Raw genomic sequence first — 19,360 nt, forward strand, 5'->3', positions numbered from 1 at the left:
AAGATGAAGTAAAGAGAAGAAAATAGTTTATTAAATTACTAGCTAATTGATAAACTAGCTCGAAGGCCAACAAACTTCAAGCAAAAGAAAACAAAAAGGGAAAAGAAGAAAATTCCTAAGTTTAAAATAAAAGACTACTTTTCAACAGCTTGGACACCTTCTGACTTCTCAGTCACCACGCCTTCAATAGCTGCATCGCTCTCAGCAACGACACCGACCAACACTTCATGTTCAGCAGCCCCAGCTTGGGCAACGCTATCCACGGTTACCCTAGCATGGGCGTCACCCTCACCAACATCTTACCAAAAGTGACCTTGAAAGAAAAAGGAAATAGATCAAATGGAGAAATGGAGAAAGTTTCGAAGTCTTTCCCAGTGAACTCAAAGTCCGACGGTTTATCGAAGATATGATCCATATAGCCCAGCTTGTAAAAATCAACTTGACCCTAGGCAAGCGAAGCTTCAAGATTAACCTTCTCGCTTTTCAGTTGTTAGCTCTCTTCAAGCAAATCGGCACGAACATGCTGTAGCTCATCCAGTTCCTTCTTTAGGCTCTCGTTGATCTTCAGCGCCTCCTGAACTTCTAACTCCTTGGGCTTAAGTCTCGTGACGATTTTCTGGAAAATGATCACCTAATTATATGTAGCGATCAAATCTTTATCCTTTACATAGAAGGCGGACCGAGCTCTTAAACGACACCCTCAAGACTTTGAATTTGAGGTATGTAACGACTAATCTCTTTCTCTACAGCATCATATTTCTTATAGATCAAGTTAAGCTTAGCCTTCAAATCAACAACCTCCAAGTAAGTGGTCTCAAGTTGTAGAGAAATGAAGGTAGAGACATCAGACCACTTCAAAACAGCAAGTTTAGACTCTAACTCTTTCATCTTCTCTACAACCAAGTAAGCTTTAGCCACCATGAGCAACTCCATCTCCATAGCAGCCTTAGCTTCATCCTGATTAACACACATGGACTCGGCTGCCAAGGCCATAGTCTTTTGCATTATAACGAGTAGAGAACTCCGACAAGAATGGACTGTATTCTTAGCAAAGGAACTTGAATTGACAACTTTACCAATGCCGTCAACAAACTTGGCGCATGCTTCTAGATCCTCAAGCAAATCAGGCTTCAGAAGCGCACAAATCTTTGCAAACTCTCCAGAGGCAACCTTAGTGGATCTCTCACAACTACTCCTATGAGCAGACTTCTCCTTCTCAACAGTAGAATCGATGCTAGCAGCAGGATGAACTGGCCCATGCGCCACCCCACTTGTAAAATCAACCTTCCAAGCCTCACCGAAATCAAACCAAACTTAACTCCAGAGGATGTCTCAATGCAGACCCAGATACCCAAGGCATGATAGAACTTTTACATTATGTAATCCTGTTAGTAATTGCTTTAGCCACCTTTGGAGCAGCCAGCTTCACAAGCTCATCTACAGCCACCTTCAGAGCAGTAGGCTTCAATGGGTCAAAACCAGTAGCCTCTTTCTTCCCCTTGGAAAAAGTTGAGTTAATCACGAGTTTCCCAGCAATGGATGGACACTCGAGCAGTGGAGGAAGTCTTTGGCTTTTCATCCACTAACGGCTCTCAAGCAGGCGACAGATATCTCTTTTTTCCACCTCCAATAGTAGCAGGCTTTACAACAACAATCGACCAAGCTAATACCTCAGCCTTAATCTACTTGATATCTTCATTCGAGGGCAGCCCCCCTTCTCCCAATGAAGAGGACTAATCAGCCAGCGCTACTCATGATATTCAACAGGTTTACCCAAAGGGTTGTGCACCTTCTTCATGTCTGGAGAAGTCTTGGAAGTTAAGCCAAATTCCGAATCTACATAAACAGAGGAAGATAAATCAGATCGTAGCTCAACAAAAACATAAAGCAGCTTAGAGACTAAGCAGCCCACTTACCACTGATGAAAGCAATCGGAACGTGCAACCTAGGCATGAGTTAGATTCTCATTCTCTGCTGATTTCTAAGGTTTCCTTGGCCTAATCATGATCCTGTTTGCTTGAATGATTAAAAAGCCTATGATGGGTCCTTAGCTGCTTGACATCATCGATGTGGCCTATTCGAAAAAGTACCAAAACTCATTGGTAGTCAAGTCCATGTCAAATAACCTACTCAAGTTATGGAACCCCACCATCACGTGAACAGCATTCATAAAACATTGAGCAATAGCACACTTCATGGAGCAGATCATCTCCTGAAAGAATCGAGGAATAGGAAAGGTGAACCCCAACAGGAAGTAGTAGGGGTGAAACTTGATAGCTTTCCAAGATCTATACGACGCATGGCTACTACCTTCCTTGGTCCGCTTCACATGAACCCCAGACGAAATTGCATGGTTGAACATCTCATGGAAGTGTTTGAACTGCTCATCAAAACCTATATTGACATGAGCAGTCTTGAAGTAGCCTAAATTACATGCAGATCCCCGCCTTGGCGATGCAACGACAAGATAAATTCATCATTTTTGTGGCTTGAGAAAGACATGTTCGAAAAAAAATCCTACAACGACACAAGGAACAATTGTTAGATTTTGGTGGTGATTAAAATCCCTTTCCTAGAAGAATTTAAATCCCAATTCAAAGTGAGAAACTACATCAAATTGGGAAACGACTTCAGGCTTACTAGTGCAACTTGGGATTTCTACACCTACTGCCCTTTCTTGCGAGTAGAGCAACAACTATGAGAACATTTATGGAGCAAAAAATAATCTCAAAATTCCTGGAGGTGACACATGGACTTTCAGCTAAAAAAGACAAGATTGCCCTCATTAAATGGAGAGGCATCCCAAGCACAGCTCAACATCCTAGGACATGCAAGCTACAAACTATGACTACTCAGAGCTCCACTGCCCGTCCACTACCCGTGAAAAAAATCAAAGGTATTTAATAATATGGTTATCCATAAATTCTATTATTAATACACTCCCAATTAAAGACAAACCCTATCAAGTAAGTAAGCCCAATTATATTTAATTAAGGATAATTACATTTATTTCGAAGATATTATTCACACAATATCTTGGGAATATTTATTCTCACCAAATCAACCCTAATAGCCGACTACCTCTTCTATAAGTACCCTATTTCTCCACCAAAAGGGGTGCGTCTTTTCTACATACAGAAAAACCCTAAACACGTCACTTTTTTCAAAGAGACTAACTTAGGCATTGGAGATCCATTAACCAACCTCCCCCCCCCCCCACCACTCATCGTGGGCGTGTGAAGCTTTAAGCTTGTGATCAAAGTTGTTGATTGTTTTGCGGGCTAATTTTTGTCAAGACTGAAGACGATAGAAATTTGCATCGACACCTAGACCTAGGGCACACAAAACCTATTACAAGGACAATCATGCATAAACAACAGAACTGCTAAACAGGACAAAACAAATAAAAACTACCTAAGCCGAGAAGAAAACCATCTATCAACAAGTCTCCACGTGGAGGTGCATACTGCTTGTAGAGAGATTTTAGATGCTATGGGAGGAGCCACCAAAGATTTAGCCAAGTAAGGCGGCTCAGTCACAATCAGTCAAGGAACATGCTTCCACCATGGAAATCAAACCATATAAGGTGTATCTAAACCACCATAACAAGAAATCCTACCCAAAACCATATAACTAGCCAAAATCAAAAAGGAAAGCTAAAAGTTAGATGACCAGAAAAAGAAAGGGATGTCCGGCAGATGAGAAGCAACTCTTTTGCCTACTTTGCCAAATAAAGTTGACCCTATCTCATCAAGAATGACGACGAGTATACATCGTTTATCGACAAATAGGGTATCTAATCCTATTTGCTTTCCTAGCTTTCGTCTCTTAGTGTCAGTGTCGGCCCAGCAGAGTACTTTCACCATGGATATAGATTGATACAAAAAAAATTCCCTCCAAACAGCTTAACTTAGTCAAGCCTGTAGGATTAGTGAAGAATCATAGTAAGTTCTGTTGGTTGTTTACCAACGAAAAGCTTGGCAGAAAGAATGAGTCACAGCTAGAGATTAAACAATACTCGCAACAGACTTCAACAACGTGCGCGGGGGGTGGGGATGGAGCCACACACATCATTTGCAATTGATGTTGGGAGACTGCGTGATACATCATGTCTTTTTCTTACCTAATTCTTTGTTTGCTAGTGGATCGAACCTAAGGTCACTAAACTATTGAATTGAATCGGCTATGATGCAACTACTTTGACGTGATTGGTATGGGCTTGATTTTAGGAAGAAAACAACAAAGGTCGGCAAGCTGCCCACAAAGCGGTGGGAAAGGGAGGGGACACTTGCCATGCATACACCAATCCCAATAGAATTAGTGGGAATAAAAGAAGTACGATGAAATTATGAGGCGCATGTGCGAGCGAGGGAGAGGACGTAAAGAGGGTGGGATGGGAAGGGGAGAAGGGCTAGAAGCAGAGCTGGGAGGTGGTGGGAAAGAGGCTGTCGCCGATCCCAAGCCGGAGTCAGGGGAGAGAGAAAGAGATAAACCAATAAATTATTTTTAGAAGTCAATAAAAGGGAATAAACACTTTCAATTATGAGGTTGCACAGTAAGTTAATAACATGTTATTAAAGACTAAATTACACATTAGCTATATTTTGTGGATATCCCCAAATAGTTGCTCATCTCCGTAAGTATGGTCCGCATATGAAACCCAAATAAAAAAAATTTCATGTGATCTTTGTGCAGGATTTGTGAGAGGCTCATGTTTCAATAGGGTTAATACAAGAGTTAAGATTTTTCTAGTTTTATATATGGTGCACGATTTGTGAGAGGATCATGTTTCAATAGGTTTAATGCTAGAGTTAAGATTTTTCTAGTTTTATACCTGGAACGTAGCAACACGTTCGCATTCCGTCGTTGAGTTGGCACCAGCAAAGTGCCACGTGAGCCAGTCATGGCCTTTACAAAGGTCCTTTCGTTTTCTCAAGTTATGACCTTTCTTTGTATATAGATGCCTTCACCGTCTATAAAGAGCGATGCTCACTGCACGCAATACTCGCCATTCAGTAGAATTCGGTTTCAAGATTATGGAGAGTTATTGAGAGAAGTTTGAGCTTGTTTTTTTCTTGAGGATGCAAGTGTTGCTTCCATACAAAGTCCATCTTTGTATCCTGCATGGGAGAAGTTTATTAACAAAATCCTAGAAGCACATCTGAAAAAGAAATTCTATACTCAATATCTCGTCCGTAAAGTTTCCTACCTTTTATAATATATGTGCCAATTATCGTTTATTTTACTGACTTCCAAATATTAGAAGTTCAAAATTTGTAAATCAATGACCCTTTCGTTGTTAATATATACTATTCTCTAATGAGCATTGACAAACAAAATGAATAAATCTAGATGAAACCATACAAGTGTTTTGAATTTTCAGGGGAGTACGTTCGTCTTCCAGGATTCAAAAATGGAGAAATCAATGGTGTTTCGTGTGCTATTGGTGTTGCAACTTTGTGTCCATCTTCAATCAGAGGTTCAATCGTTGGCCACTCCTTCTAAGCATGGTAAACTATATATGTAAATTAAAAAATAGAGAAATATAAAGATGCCTACAAAGTAGATGTGCTACTTATGATAAACTTCTGAAACCATTATTCTTCCTTTGTACTTAAGAAAATTCTCTTTTACATTTTTCAGATTTTAGCTACTCAAAATCTGTGGTTAATGCCACTGATCTTCCACAAGAAGAAGTATATGACTACATCGTAGTTGGAGGGGGTACCGCAGGGTGTCCATTGGCAACAACTTTATCATTAAACTATTTGGTGCTCGTTTTAGAAAGGGGAAGTTTTCCTACATCATATCCGAATGTCTTGACTCAAGATGGGTTTGTTTATAATCTCCAGTAAGAAGATGATGGAGAGACACCAGTTCGAAGGATCATGTCAGAAGATGGTATTCCTACTGTTAGAGGAAGGATCCTCGGCGGCACGAGCATAAGCAATGCTGGCGTTTACGCAAGAGCTAACATTTCATTCTTTAGTCAATCAGGAGTTGAATGGGACATGGATTTGGTTAATGCAACATATGAGTGGATCGAAGACACTATTGTGTACAAGCCAAATGCATTCGCTTGGCAAACTGTTACACAAGAAGTATTTTTGGAGGCTGGCGTTTTACCAGACAACGGATTCAGTTTGGATCACGTACTGGGAACTAGAATCACTGGCTCAACTTTTGACAATAATGGAACGAGACATGCAGCTGATGAACTACTTAACAAAGGAGACCTAGACAACTTGCGAGTTGCGGTTCATGCCAACATAGAGAAGATCCTCATCTCTTCTACTTTTGAATCAAGTACGTTTGCATCTAAGTTTTCTAAAACATCCTAGTTTCTCTGTCTCATGCTGCACTTTAAATTAATAATTAATTATTTTAAACCATCAATGGAATGAAGGTAAGGCCAAATACTGGAAATGGTAATAAAGCTACCCTATTTTTGTTATATTTGTTTGATATTAACTATAAGCTATTTTATAATGCAGATTTGTCAGCAAGAGGAGTCATATTTAAGGATTCTAATGGGATTTCTCATCGGGCATACGTACGCAATCAAGGGGAAGTTATATTGAGTGCAGGGACAATGGGGACTCCTCAGCTTCTGTTGCCAAACTTAGATTAATCGAAATCAACCCAATCAAGTCCAAATTTTAATGCTCGCAAGTGTATGAATTGTAGTATAATATAGTAGGCAAGCACAAGATCGTTCCAACTAAGATTGAATGTAATTCTAACTATCTAACTAAATTTAAGTTTCACTCGAATTGGAATAGAAAAATTGATGATTTGAATAAGAATTTTGAAATGGCGATTGTAAATAAAATGAAATGAACTTAGCTAAGTGATGACAACGACAAAGTAAACAAATTATAGTTCAATTGGGAAAAACACTAGAGCATCCGATTCACCATAACCAATCCTACTTAATTTCAACAGTTAATTATTAACAAATAAACATCCAACTTGACAATCTAGTTCCTCTAATTCATATAGCATCCATGACATCTAGATTACTATGTATACTCATATGTGCTAATAATCTATGGCATCTAGACTACTGAACACACAGAAGTTCATTAACAATTTGGGAACTAACTAAAAAAACCCGCATGAAACCTAGTGTATGGCATCTATAACAAGGAATTCATGGTACCATTTGCAAGACGCTAAACCGAATTAACAACATGGCATATGCATTAACTCACATCACATACACTCAATTCAAACCCAAGTGGTAGCTAATCACAAGAATTAAAATCAAGTTCATAAGCACAACAAAATGATACTTAAGGGAATGCAAGTTCATAAATAATTAAACTAAAATATTAAGCAATCATGGTTAGGCTACATCGTAGCCCTAGCAAAATGAAATTAATTCCGAAACATAATTGAAATTGGTACTGAATCCATAAGAAATAAGAAGAAAATTTAGTTTACAAAAAGCCTGAAAAATCCCCTGCTTTTCTGCACCTCCAGTCTGCCTTCTGCCTTCCCTTTTTTTTTCTTTCTTCTCCTGAAATTAGTTCCAAAACATAATTGAAATTGGTACTGAATCCATAAGAATTAAGAAGAAAATTTAGTTTACAAAAAGCCTGAAAAATCCCCTGCTTTTCTGCACCTCCAATCTACCTTCTGCCTTCCCTTTTTTTTTTTTTTATTTCTTCTCCTGCTGATTCCTTCTTCAATGATCCTTAATGATCAGCAAAATATTGCCAAATTAATGCCAAGCAGCTGCTCCTTTTTCTTCCTTTCTCTTCCCCCTTCTGTTTCATTTACTTTCCGTAACTGACAAAGACTTAATCACTGATTTATTACATTGTGCCTCTTGGGTTTAATCACTGCAGACATAGCCTTCATATTGCCCTCTTCGATTCCCTGGTTGTTTCGAAATGGTAATCGTATTTTCCCAAATGCATATCCTCTAATTCTGAAAGTGATCAAATTCCCACACCAACTGAAAGGACTTAGCATCCAAATTCTCATATTTATACTCTTGGTGAAGTCCCCTGACTTAAAGATGAAATTAAGAGATTGATCCTCCATCTTTCTTTGATCTTTGCTCGATTGAAATCTCTTCCTCTATTGCAAGAGTGTCAGCGGCTGGAGGTCCAGAAAAGTTGGATTAAAGATGGACTTGCCTTTCTTCTATCGATTTGAATGAAAAGTAGGTATCCCTTACTTATGCTAGTCACGTGCTGATGAAAAGAATAAGGAAGAATCCTATGTGAGACAAATGCTCTACTTTTCTCTTAATTTGTCATTCTACATAACATTATTATGATAAAAACATATCACAATATGGACAATATGCCAGCCAACATGTGTGACAAACAAAAATGGAAAATAATTACTTTAGTCTAAAGAAGGAGGAGGTGAAATCGCACTGTAGAAATGAACACTGTTTTGAACTACATTTCAGTTTATTTACAAGATTGCCACCGCCTCTTTAGTTTCAGATTGAAAATTTCGATTTATTGACCATCGTAGAAAGGGTGGGGGATGGAAGCAAACCCGATTTTGTTCCAGAGATCTCTTCAACGACAAACCCATTTTGCTTCAGAGCTCTTCAACAACAAAGTCGATTCGGCGCCTCACTGTCACACACCTTGCCTTCCCCTCGCCGTCGCACACCTCACCTTACCTCGTCGCAGCACTTCTTACCAGAACTCGTATCAATGGTAACGTGCCAATTGTATATATTTTTTGTCGATTTTTATCATTATTCTGGAAATTAGGGTTTGATCTAAATTTGGTGTGGGAGGATTTGTGGACGGATTTCAGGGAGAAAGGCGTGGGATGGCAAGGAGGGGAAGGGAGAGGGAGGAGTGAGGCTACCAAAAAGGGGGTTAGGGTTGAGTTTTTTCTCCTCAAATCAATTGTTGGTGTTGGTGATTGAACGAGCATTGGTTAGAGGGGAACTTTCATTTCCTTTGTTTTTGAACCAGAATGGGGTCGATTGGACCATGCTCTGTTGCACGTTCAGATAAGTGATTTCAGGGATTGGTAATCCCATCCCGTGTTTTCCCCTCATCTCTGTCACACTCGACCTCTCTCTAATCATTTCTCTTTCTCTCTCTTTCAGACTCTTGCTTTCTCCCAACTTTCCATCTCTCTCAACTTTAGTGCTAGCCCTAAATTGTTCTTTCATTCCTCAATTTTCTCCATCTAAGCAATGAAAAATCAAACTAGGTTTTCAGATTATTGATGCTTCACGGGCAGAGAATGGAGAGAGTTGATTGAGAGAGTTGGTGAGTATGCGCTTGCACAGAGGGAAGAACGCAGAAAGTAAAGAATGATAAAACTTCTTTTACAAGATTGTATTTTTACTCAATGAATGTACAATTACACAGAAGAGAATATATATAGCCTTTGGCTCTTTACAAATCTACCCTTGACTATTTTAACTAAACTTGTAACCATTCTAACCAACTATAGTTAATAACAAACTAACCACATTTAGCTTTTACTAAACTATTTAACATCAACAGAAATGGAAGACTTGTTATCTTCCTTAATACACCTCATCAAGCGAAAGGAGGAATCAGAGTTGATTCCAATAGGAAGCTTGGAACACAAGTATCGGAACTGAGGTTTAGACAAAGATTTTGTATGAAGATCAGCTAATTGATTGGCACTGCAAACAAACTGGACTTTGAGAAGATTAGCTAGAACCAGTTCGCGAATGTAATGATAATCAATCTTAACATGCTTCGTGCGAGCATGAAAAACAGGATTAGAGGCTAACGAGATGGCTAAAATGTTATCACACCACAGTGTAGGCAGTTTAGGAAGAGGACAGTGAAGGTCACGAAGGATTTTACAAACCCAAGTGAGTTCTGCAGCCGTATGAGCCAGAGACCTATATTCTGCTTCTGTAGAAGAACGGGTGATAGTATTTTGTTTCTTGGCACTCCAGCTTATGAGGTTGGGACCAAGAAAGACATAATAGCCACTGGTTGAACGTCGATCAAACGTGTTTCCGACCTAATCAGCATCGGAGTATGCTAAAAGATCAACATGACCCTTTGTAAACCATATTCCCTGGGAAACAGAACCTTTTAGAAAGCGAAGAACTCGTTTGGCAGCTTGAAAATGTTGTTCACGCGGAGCATGCATGAACTGGCAGAGCTGATTAACAGCAAAAGCAAGGTTTGGGCGAGTCTATGTGAGGTATTGAAGACTTCCAACAATTGAGCGATACTCAGTGGGATTGGGTAGAAGAGAACCAGTATGATCCAGTTTGTGGGAGCCAAGAGGTGTGCAACAAGGTTTGGCACCCTGCATATTGGTCCGTTGAAGAAAATCAAGCAAATATTTAGTTTGATGAAGAAAAATCCCTTAAGAAGATCGCTGGACTTCCAACCCCAAGAAATAGTGTAAAGGACCAAGATCCTTCACTGGAAATCGATCACTGAGCTGTTGAATGAATTGATGACAGAGATGAGAATTAGGGCCAGTAACGAGAATGTCATCAACATAAACGAGAACGATAACTAACTGAGGACCATTAAGTACAAACAAAGATGCATCAGATGAAGATTGATGGAAGCCAAAGTCCTGCAGAGCTTGAAATAGTTTTTCAAACCAAGCTCTAGGGGCTTGCTTAAGACCATACAACGATTTTTGAAGTTTACACACATGACTGGGAAAGAAAGGATCAATAAAACCCGGGGGTTGAAGCATGTAGGCATCGTCTTTTAAATCCCATGAAGAAAGGCATTGCTGATGTCTAATTGGTTTAAAAACCAATTATGTTGAACAGCAAGACTAAGAAGTATTCGAATGGTAACTGGTTTAGCAACCGGACTGAAAGTCTCTTGGAAATCAATGCCTTCTTGTTGATGAAAGCCCTTGGCAACAAGCCGAGCCTTGTAACGATCCACAGTACCATCAGGCTTCTTCTTGACACGAAACACCCACTTGCAGCCAACAATGTTTTAAGAAGAATGAGAAGGAACTAAGGACCAAGTTCCTGTAGATAGTAAGGCATTATATTCATCCTGCATCGCAGCTCGCCAGTGAGCAAACTTAGATGCTTGTAAATAAGTGTTGGGAACACAATCTAGTGCAATGGATAGAGGATGCTTAGTTGTTGCATAAGCCTTAGGTTTATAGATGCCTGCTTTGGATCGGGTAACCATAGGATGAGTATTAACCATAGAGGTAGAAATAAAGTGATAAGCATCCGAAGTTGGAGAAGCATCTGGAGTTGGAGAAGCAACTAGAGGTGGAGAAGCATTTGGAGTTGGAGAAGTATCAGGAGTTGGAGAAGAAGCAGGATGAGTATACTTGCTAAAATAGAGATCCATTGAAGAAGAAGTAACGGGAGAGACACTGCCGAAGCTAGAAGTATGAAGGGGCAGAGATTGAAAAGGATAGAATTCTTCATTAAAAAGCACATGTCAGGAGATATAGACTCGGTTGCCAATCGGATCAAAGCACCGATAACCTTTGTGCTGAAGACTATAGCCCCAAAACACACAACTCTTGCTTTTAGAATCCAATTTATTGTGAATATAAGGTTTAAGCCATGGAAAGCATTGGCAACCAAAAACTTTGAGTTTGGAATAATCCGGGTGCTGATGAAATAAAATTTCCCAAGGAGATTGTGAGAGACCAGAAATGGGAAGACGATTAATGAGATATAGGGCAGTAGAGAAAGCCTCGACCTAAAACACATGAAGGACATGAGAAGCAACAAGTAAGGTCCGAGCGGTCTCACAAGATGGCGGTGCTTTCTCTCAGCATAATCGTTTTGTTCAGGCGTGTGTGGACAACTGAATTGATGAAAAATACCATGTGCACTAAGAAAAGTGCAAACGAATGACCAGTAAATTCACCCCCTGAATCTGAACGCAACACTTTGATTTTATTACCAAGCAAATTTTCTACATAGTTCTTGAACGCAACAAATGTAGAAAGTACATCCGACTTTGCTTTCAAAGGAAAAAACCAACTGTATTTACTAAAATCATCAACAAGAAGTAAGTAATATCGGAAACCACTGCTAGATGTAACAGAAGCAGGTCCCCACAAATCACAGTGTAAAAGTTGAAGACTGTGAGTAGTTGCTAAAGAAGACAGACCAAAAGGAAGCTTGTGGTTCTTTGCCAATGCACAATCTGAACAGAAAAAATCAACGGTAGACTTGCCTTGCACTGCAAGAGGATTTGTAGATATTACCTGATGAAAAATAGCAGAAGATGGATGACCCAAACGCCTATGCCATATCTATATTGGAGCTTTAATACTGACAAAAGCTGATGCAGCAAGTGAAGAAGAAGCTTTACCAGAGACGAAACTAGAAGATGTAGTAGACTGCAAAGGATAGAAGCCGTCTTTAACTGAACCCCGCAAAAGCGTCTTCCCCGTGGAACAATCCTTAACAACGGATCCATCAGAATCAAGAGTCAATGAACAACAATTGTCCCGGAGAAATTGAAAGGCAGACAACAAATTGTGTTGTATGTGAGGAACATGCAAAACATTTGACAATGTAAAAGAAGAAGTAGGGGTTCGTAATGTAGATGAACCAACATGAGAAATGGACAGACCTTTACCATCACCTATGTAAACCTTGTCTTCACCAGTGTAGGGAGTAGGAGAGTTGATGTGTGATATGTCATTAGTAATGTGCGAAGTAGCTCCTAAGTCAATTAACCAAGTAGGAGAAGGCTTGGCGGTGGAACGAGCACATATTGCTTGGAGCTTGGCAGGAGGGATTCGGCCACATATCTCAGGATTCATACGGTCAAAGCATTCAAGCGCTTCATGACTTGAATTACCACAAATCTGACAAGGAGCCCGAGAACCAGAAGAAGAACCACGAGATTGATCAAATGAATTAGAACGATTGAAGCCACTAGTGAAAGAATTACCACGATAAGAACCTCGATTGCCACGATAGGTGCCACGATTGATCTTCCCACGATTCGAATTGTAACGAAAAGAGTGCTGAAGTGGTTGATTCTGAGCAACATACACCTGAGGTGGCGTGGGAAGAAGTGGGGGTTGAGCTTGAATTGATAAGGCATGAAATAGTTTAGTAAAAGCTAAATGTGGTTAGTTTGTTATTAACTATAGTTAGTTAGAATGGTTACAAGTTTAGTTAAAATAGTCAAGGGGTAGATTTGTAAAGAGCCAAAGGCTATATATATTATCTTCTGTGTAATTGTACATTCATTGAGTAAAAATACAATCTTGTAGAAGAAGTTTTATCATTCTTTAATAGAAAGAGAGAGAGAGGGAGAGAACGATTGCACAGAGACAAGGAGAGAGACAGAGAGAGAGATCGCAGAAAGAGGAGGATGACAAAAATTGAGGAGGAACCCATGTCTGCAGAGAGTGAGTAAGTTCTGAACCAAAGCTTATTTTCTCTAATTTTTGGCTATGCAACAACAAATTTCTGAAGCGGAAGAATCAAGGAACCTTGCGTTTAGAATTTAATCCTAATTTTGTGTATGTATAGTGCTTTATTTTCAAGGTTATTTCTCTCAACACCATGTGAATGTACAAATGGTTCTTCCCAATTCAACCAATTTAAAAATTGGGATTTTAACTGATGTTCGTCCATGGTTCCGTACTTTACAGATATTGAAACATGCATAAATTCACCTGGAAATTATTCATGTCAATGTCCCAAAGGATACAAACATGAAGGCATGGATGAAAAGAGTTGTATCAAAGACAACAAATGGTCAAAGGCCATTCTCCTCATTATTTCATTAGGTATGCATGTTTTTTTTTCTCATGTTAATATATTGCATATACGAGCCTAAATTTATTTTATTGGAGCCACTTTTGGATCCAAAATTCTCATAAAGTATGTCATTGATGAAAGTTATATTCTGGTGTCTTTTAGTGATCTTCATGTTTTTCGTACAAAATAAGATTGTTAGCTTCTATGGTAAGCAGTATTAACTATCAGTGATTTGTTTTCATATTGCATGAAATTTCCACTTTTTTCATCTTTGAATAGTCTCAAGCACGGTAAATATAATAGCACTAGAAAGTGAGGAAATCCACTTTCTTTGGTCAACTTGGATTCTCTACTATGACCACCATTTTTATCTCTAAACAAATTTTTAATGGTATGTATGATATAAAAGAGTAAATTTAACTATTTTGGTTTCTTTGTTCTCACGCTTTGGTGCCTCGAGTTTTAAGTTTTCATAGTTGTGTCTGAGTTGTTTTCCAGTTACAATTCGGGTGCCATTGGCAACTTCTAGGGGACCAAAATTGTTTTCAGGTCAAAATACAGGAACCAAATTGTAACTAGACTAGGAGATTACATTACCAAAGTAGGAAAGTTCGGTCTTGATTCATAGTTTGGCAACATAATATGTATGGAGGATGTTGTTTTGGAACCACTTGGTAAGTGTTAAATACATCCTATAACGAGACTAAGGCTTGGTTTGGTACTGAGGTGATTCTGAAAAAAGCTGAGAGCTGTTTTTGTGTTTGGTAAACATTCAGCTTCAGCTTTTTTTCACAGTTTTGGGTGAAAAAAAGCCAAAAACAAGAAGCTGCAAAACCCAGCTTTGAAAAATTGGCTTTTTTTCACATCTGTTTTATATAAAAGCTTACAAAACTTTATAATATTGCTTTTTTTTTTCAAAAGCACTTTTACAAAAAAGTTTACCAAACACTCTGCTGCTTTATTTCACAGCTGCTTATTCTCACAGCACAGCAGAAACAACTTTGTTTCAAAGCACAGCAATACCAAACCAGCCCTAACAAGCATGGTCGTTCAGATATACATGCAATTGAGATCACTGGTTAAATCAGATTTCTTTTAAATGGAAGCAAATCTTGCCTATTAGGTTTTGTGAAAATTCCCCAGAGAGTTAGAAACAAGGATATGATGCAAATCTGAATGTAGGCTGTTTTGGTATGTGTGTGTACGTATAGGGGTGTTATATTGATATGACATGCTGCCTAATTTATCTATTTTTCGATTGTTCGATCAAAGAAGGAAGTTCAATTTATCAAGGATCAAGGTTTGGACTGCTAGACAGCATGCCAACTGCGGTTTGAGGTATGGAAGTCTCGAGCTTGCAATCTTAAATTTCTGGTTCCCGAATACGAAATATGCTGTATTTGATTCCAAATAAGAAATGACATAGGTCTGTGGCTTCCATTGTTATTAAGTTGTATCCTTTTCTACTTGGGTTCCAAGAAACCATTATAATAAATTAATCAATTTTTTTATTCTAAGGAAGTATGTATTCAACATTGTTTTTCTTTTTTGAACAATTTCAATTAATATAACTATGACCATTTGTCTACTATTTTATATCTTCTCTTCGTTTTTCCTTTTTGTAGATTCCCATTGCCATGTTGGTCTCTTGCTTAACTGATTTAGTTGGGGTATCTTAACAAGAGTGCTGTCTTTACGAAGTATTTTTTGTTTTGTTTTTTTTTTTTTTTGTTTTTTTTGTTTTTTTTTGTTTTTTTTTTTTTGTGGTGTTACTTTTTACGGTGGCCCTTTTCCTTTATTTTTGTTTTAAAGTGAGCAAGATTTAAATGCAGGAAGATTTAACAACGTGTTTTTTTGTTTGTTTTGGTGGTGTTACTTTATGAATTTTTAGTTAGGAAGATTTAACAATGCCTTTTTTTGTTTGCTTTACTTTGTTATGTCTTGATAAACGCAGATTCAGCAACAGGTTGCTGAAATGATCACTTATATAGCCTCTACTGCAAAACAATTTCCTAAGAAATGTGTATTACTTTGTCTTCTGAGTGAGCATTCTCTAATTTAGATTAGACATCGGGACTCGAAGCTTGGTTTGTTTTCTGTGTCTCCTTCATTGTATCTGTTCTGTGGATGAACAGGTAGATGTCAACTCTAGCATTTAATGGTGTTGTGCACTTTGACAGGTATATGTGAATGGCTCACAAAGTTTTTCTGAATCTGTAGGTCCAAGATTTATATTTGAAAGGGTAAGTCTGGTGTGATTCTTTTAATTCTCATCTTCAGTGCAAAAGTTTGTGTGCAAGGTTTTTTGTTACAGTTTTATTCTTCTGTTTGCATTATGTTTATCTTGAAGTAAAGGTTGCTAATCTTTTATTTATGAGTGTGTGCTGCTCAGTCTCCAATGATTGTTTATATTTTTCGAGGGTATAATGGGGAGGAAAAATGCATTCCAATAACTCGGAATTCAACCTCCACTAAATTGTAAGGAATCCAATTCCTCCAAATTTTGGAGATGGATTCCAAAATTTGCATGGTCTCCCAAATTTTTGATCCCCCAATATTGGGTAAACACCGGAGTAGTCCGTAATCGACTTTCAATTCCATTTTTTTGTTCCGATTACCCTTACATAAATGTATTTATGGTCTTTTAGTTTCAAGAGCCCAACTGTTGTTGCAAAATGTGCTATAGATGGAGCAACTAATGTCTTTCTTACTTATTGTTGGGCTCTTCTATCTTTATGTGAGGCATTTTGTACTACTGCTTTTGTAACGTTGGGATGTTTCAAGATTTATGACTCGGTGCGTTCTCTCTCTCTACACACTTTTTCTTCCCTCGCTCCCTCTCTCATGTAGAGCCATTTTATGGTACAATGTGTTTATCGGTTCTCATGTCCAAGTTTTTCTTTCTGCTTTCAATTAAGTTTTGTTTGTATGTTATGTTTTCATGGAATCTCTTGCACAGATTTCAATTACGTTGTACTTGAATGTCTTGAACTCAAGTTAATCAGGATTTTTTTATTTTATTTTTGGTTGAAGCCATTGAATTTCGTTGTACTTGAATGATATAGATGTGGGGAATACATTTACATAAGGATTAATTTTAACCATTGAATTTTATTTCATTTTTCCTTGGAGCTTGAGTAACAAGATCATCAAATTCTTATATTTGTTATCTGTGAGAATAAATCTACACGCATAACAATATTGTTACACTTCTACTTTTATTGGGTTTTTATACAGTTTGTGTGTTGGCTTAGTCTTGCCTTGGAGTTGGATCCACTTTGTGTAATGGATTGTGATTTGTTTGAAAATATCTTTAATGATGATTTTGAGTATAATGTGTTTTTCTAATACTGTTTTTCTCTCCCTTCGTAATCCAGTTGTGCAGAAGAAATCTCCATTAACCGGTAACAGATGAAATCGTTTGCTGTCGAGATTCCCATGCAGAAGAGCTAAAATGCTGCAAGTGGAGGATAGATAACAGCTCAAGACACATGGTATGAGGGTGCAGGTAAACTGTACATATGAATCTGGAAAAAGTTAAAAGTTAAGGCGGGTTGACTCTAGCTTCTCCTTCTCGCCACAACAGAAAATACTTTTGAACTGCATTAAGCTGTTTATAAATTAAGCTTAAGCTATATTTTACTTATCAAGAATGGGTAAACTGTTTTAAATAGGAAAATTAAGTGCTTATATCAGGTAAACTATCAATTTTACAAAGTTTTCTCGTAAATTAGATATATAGTTTAATTCGAAGAGTTGTATTGACCTTTACTTTTGTTAAATTATATGGTTTAATTGCGTCCTCTTTTTCCAATCCCTATGTATCTGCTCAACTCTTGGGTCAATTATTTGCCAATAGGAATGTTTAATTGCTTGATCAATGATGTCGATTCAATTTGAAGAAGAAATAGGACTTTTGTTCAATAGGGATTTGAAATAGGGATTGACTCTCACATATGAGTAAGATGTCCCAATTGTTCATTGATTCTTAGTTGCTATGTCCTTTTAGTTGTTTTGTGTGGAAACTATTCATGCTTGTTGCGACTAATACATTTAAGTCCCGCAACAACGCGCGGACATATTTTCTCGTAGGATCTATTTCATCTCCTTAATTTGGCCATCAAAACATAAAACCATGAAGTTTCTTTCGTTGAAGTCCAAACATAACACAAGAAAATGTAGCTTTCAAAGTACAATAAGTAGTAAAATATGTGCTCATCAACTTCTACTACTTAGTGGTGTTGGCCCAGAGTCTTACTTATCATCTCTTGGAATCCCAGTTGTTATTGACCATCCTTACGTTGGTCATTTTCTGTACGGTAATCCTCGTAATTTCATAAACATTTTGCCCCCAAATCCAGTAGAAGGCTCAATTGTAACAGCTCTGGGCATTAGAAACAATTTCTGGCAATGTTCTATCTCGGGTGGGCCACTTACTGTTCCACCCTACAGTTTTTTCCCCCGTCAGTCTTACCCCCTACCAAATTCAACTTTCGTTCACATTCCTAACAAAGTTCCAGGACCTTTATCTCATGGTTCTCTCACGCTAAATTCATCTAATGATGTGTATTGGCCCAAACGTTATATTCCATTACTATTCCAATGCCACCGACCTTGCTCATTGTGTTAGCGGCATGAAACAATTCGGTGATTTATTAAGGACCGGTGCATTTAAACCGTATTAAACCCAAGATTTGCCAGGTGTAGAAGGCTTCACCTTTTTAGGAGTACCTTTTCCAAATAACCAAATAGATGATGCACTCGAAACATTTTGTCATGATTCATTGGCCTCATATTGGCATTACCACGGTGGATGCATTGTTGGAAAGGTGGTTGACGGTGGTTTGCGTGTTAGTGGGATCGATGCATTACGCGTTGTTGATTCTTCCACATTCCCTGTCACACCGGCGAGCCACCCTATGGGCTTCTATCTGATGTTAGGCAGGTATGTGATATGTAATCGCAACTTATTTGCTTGTATGAATTGCTTGTAAAGAAATCTATGCCATGTTGCTCTTTTTCATTCCTTTCAACTTTTGTGCTTTGGGCAGGTATATGGGTCTTCAAATTCTGCAAGAGAGACCACCTTGGGTAGGTATATCATCCGCGTGATTCAACATTCCAACCGATATTTTCCTTAATTATGCACTATCCTTTACTTTTCAATGCCTTAATAATAAACCCCATTAGTTATTGGGGATTATGGTTGGCTGCAAGAAAGGGACGTGTTCTTTCTATGCACCAGGCTATCTGTACCTCTTTATTCATGTTTGATATATTTCTCTTTTAATGTTGAGGTTATCTAATAAAATTAGATTGTCACATCCCGGCCCGGGCCCCCATCACATATCGGGCTTGACTCTACCATAACACGATATTGTCCACTTTGGGCCCCAACCACGTCGTTACGGTTTTGTTTCTAGGAACTCACACGAGAACTTCCCAGTGGGTACGGAATATACCAAACTGACACATCCCGACCTAAATCCAGGCATGCTAGCCGTCACGTGAGGGTGACGTAGCCATGAGCGCAGTGCGGAAGTGATAATGATACGAAAATGTGAGTAATTAAAAACCAAAACTAACTAATTTGCACTAGGTAAGTATATAAGCGAGAGTGAAGATGTTTCAAGCACGGATACACATCATTAG

The 19,360-nt window shown here is 38.4% G+C and overlaps 1 pseudogene; it reads left to right on the top strand.

Moving 5' to 3' along the window:
* Positions 1-5,413: 5,413 nt before the first annotated feature.
* Positions 5,414-19,036, top strand: LOC137735901 ((R)-mandelonitrile lyase 2-like; annotated as a pseudogene).
* The last annotated feature ends 324 nt before the right edge of the window (positions 19,037-19,360 follow it).

The sequence above is a fragment of the Pyrus communis genome, chromosome 13 (genome assembly GCF_041283825.1).
Source record: "Pyrus communis isolate YQ-2024b chromosome 13, ASM4128382v1, whole genome shotgun sequence".
Taxonomy (NCBI): domain Eukaryota; kingdom Viridiplantae; phylum Streptophyta; class Magnoliopsida; order Rosales; family Rosaceae; genus Pyrus; species Pyrus communis.